The following is a 3,412-nucleotide window of genomic DNA, read 5'->3' on the forward strand; positions in this document are numbered from 1 at the left end:
GTCTTTTCCCCCACTTTTCACTTCCTTCTCTGTGGCAGATATCCCCGGCAGCCCCCTAGCAAAGGCCCTGTGACAGTTCACTGTCCTTTTTCTGTCCCCCCATGCCCCCTCGTTGGACGAGACTAGAATTGCAACACACATTACCTAAGACTGGCTGCTTCCTTAAACGCATGTACCAGTTAGTGCTGTCTTTGAACAGTGGAAATGGGCTTTCATTGTGTAATAACCAGCAGGATCCGAGTGACAACTGAAGTGATTTGAATCCTCAAATAGGTGAGCTCAGCCTGATCATCCCTGCTTACGTGCAGGCTGGGGCTCAGGGCAGCTGTGCAGCCCTTCACCTTGGCACTGATCCTGTATCAGCAAGTTGCAGTATTGCCAAAGCCAGGCCTCAAACAAGGAGAAGATAAGCCCCTACCATTTGCTCCCAACCTAGTCACACCCAAAGCCCTTCCCAGGGTGTTCGCTACTCATGCCCACCTTCACGTTTTCATTGCAAAGAGTAATCTGAAATGCTTCCTAAATATCCAAAAAACAAAAGCACACTTGGAAAGGCTGTTTTAATACAAAATAAATGGCCACAAGAAAAAAAAAGAAAAAAGAAAATTGAATTTAGTAGAGGCTGTTGTTCTTCACTTCCTGTTTTTCTTAATAACATTATGTGCATATGTATATATCTGTCTAGTGACATAGCCCCTCACTCTTATAATCTATAAATAGGGATGAGGAAAAAATCACTTTCCCTAGAGACACACCTGATTATGCATCAACAATTTACTCAAAGTTTTAAAAGCTCAAGCAAGCATATAGTAGATTTCCTGTCCACAGGAAGTTTGGCACACGCTATATTTATATCTATGTTTTACTTACAGACCAACCTGATAGGAATGCAGTAAAGCAAACACATCTACAAGAACTGCTCACAGACCTGGGAGACTTTGTCTTTCTCTCTCATTCACGCACCTTAACCTTGGTTGAATGGGAATTCAGGCCCAGGCTCCACAAAGACTTACACACGTGCTTTCCTTTACATGCTGTGCATGGTCCCACCTCCTTAAAAGGTTAAGCATGTGCCTAAGTCTTTACACAATTTGGGCCTGTCCTTGCACATTTAATGGAAAAAGCTGTAGAGCTGTAAAGCAGTGGCTGGGGAACGCGTGTCTAAATCTGAGAATACTGATGCACCTCTCAATTTTTGCTTTGTTCTTCCAAAAATGTTTCTAATGGATGATATATTTTCTTCATCTTGAAATAGGACATTGTTAGCACCAGCAGAATTAGGGTGCAGGCAGGGAACTTACAGAGGAGGATCATGTTTTCAGTCACAACCCTGCTGGCTTGCCACAGCAGCTGGAATTTGCAAAGGGCACTCACCTTGTCAGGGAGGGATGAAGAGGACAATCCTCCTGAGAAGCCCTGGCTCTGGATTCGGGTGGATATGGGAAGCAGGTGTCAACACTGGCAAACCATTGGTGTTACAAGCACAGGAGGCTAAATCATTTCTAAAATGAAAATAAAAACAAATGGTGAGCTAGGAAATATGACACCATTCTTGTCTTTGGGTATAAATGAAAACAAGTCACACAGAATTATAGTTACTTGGGATTATAACAGAAGAGTACACGAGAGTTCTGTAAAGCCGGGAGCCACAGGAACATTTCATAAAATAAATATATCAGTAGACCTTATTATCAGAAATCACCTTTAAAACTTCCATATGACTGAGCTGTGCATCTGTTATATTTGTACTGCCTGCAGATAATGCTATAATGTACTGTACATTAATGTAATTGAACAAAGGATAAAATGATATAACCATGCACTGTATAAGATTTATTAAAATAGTTAAGTTATACTCATAACTCCATCTCTGTCTCTTTCACTTGGATATAAATTAAAGCAACAGGACACAAAAAGAGTTGTTAAGGGCTGGCTTTTCATAATGACTTGTCACTGTGAGCCTAAGATACACAGCAGAGTATCTGAAACCACATGTTTCCTTTTGTTTCTGGGGGACTGGCATTCAAAAGGAAGGATGCTATGGCCTTGATAATCATTCACATTGAAAAACAGGGCTAGGTGAAAGTCCCACATATGATAGCAATCAAATGCTGGGAAAGCTACCAGCTGAATCCAAAACATCCCCTTTCTCATCATCTTGAAGAACAAATTTCTGTTACCTCTGGTACATGCAACTGGGACAACACGCCAGCATTTACACACACAGATACTGTCCAAGACAACATTTTGCACTGGCAAGCTAAAAACCCCCAACTCTGGTCAATGCCAGCTAATTCAGGGCCGAGAACAAAGAGAAGGGAAAGGATATACAAGGGAGGCTCTCTTATTCCTTGGCAAAGGACTCTGGAGACAATGAGAACACATTTCCTATGCAGTCACGGAATTCAAACAGGACTTCAGCCTAATGCCTCTTTCCATTATCTTCTCTTTGGGTTGGACAAAGCATGAGAAGGTCGTACAAAAGCATATTCTTGTGTATCAGGAAGGGAAATTATTGCGGCAGCTTCCACAACTGAAACAATACAAGACAAAATAAGGGGAATAGCATGATCCGAAGAGCCTCTGTTTAAAGGCCAAGTGGCAGACTTTGCGACATTTCCAGCCAAGTCCTGCTCCCTATTTCAAAAGCACAACCATGTTAACAGGATCACCTTCTCTAGAGCTTAAATGAAATTTAGGCGAACGAACGGCCACAGGTGCCCCAGAAGGCGTGCCTTGCTGGGTGAGGGGGGCTCTCTGTGGCAGGGCAGCGCAGGCTGGAGCCCCGGCTGACGAGACAAGCTGTGTTCAGCCTTGCCACGACAGCGAGGGAGGGAACGCACCGCTCGGCTCCTGCAACGGGTTAACACAGGCGTGGCACGGCTGCGAGTCTTTCCTCGAGGCTGCTAAACGGGGCGAACGCCTCAGCCTCACCAACCCTCCCGCCGCCATCTTATGTCACCGGCGGAGGCCTGTGGCGGAGGGGCCCCGCGGGCCCAAGAGGTACGGATGTCTGAGGGACGGATGTCTGAGGGGCGGCTCGGGCGCCATGCCCGGCCGTGAGGAGGCCCCACGGGAGCTCCTGGGGACAGGAGGGGCCCCCCTCACCCCCAGCCCACCCGGAGAGCGGCTGCCCCGAGCTCCGCGCTGCCCTCTCCCCGCTCGGGGCAATGGCGGGCAGGGGTAGCCGCATCCCCCGTCGCCAAGGCGACCACCCCTCCCCACCCTCACGAGCCGCCAAACTACCCAATCAGAAACTTTCTTCCTCCCCCCCGCCCTGTCCCGGCTCCTCCTGGCCGCGTCCGTCTTGCCTCCGCGCTCCTGATTGGTTCGCCGCCTCCCTCCTGGGATGGGATTGGCGGCGGGCGGGCGGCGCGGCGCGCTCCTCCCGCCCCGCGGGCGGCGGGTGTCG

Source organism: Mycteria americana, chromosome 5 (genome assembly GCF_035582795.1).
Source record: "Mycteria americana isolate JAX WOST 10 ecotype Jacksonville Zoo and Gardens chromosome 5, USCA_MyAme_1.0, whole genome shotgun sequence".
Taxonomy (NCBI): domain Eukaryota; kingdom Metazoa; phylum Chordata; class Aves; order Ciconiiformes; family Ciconiidae; genus Mycteria; species Mycteria americana.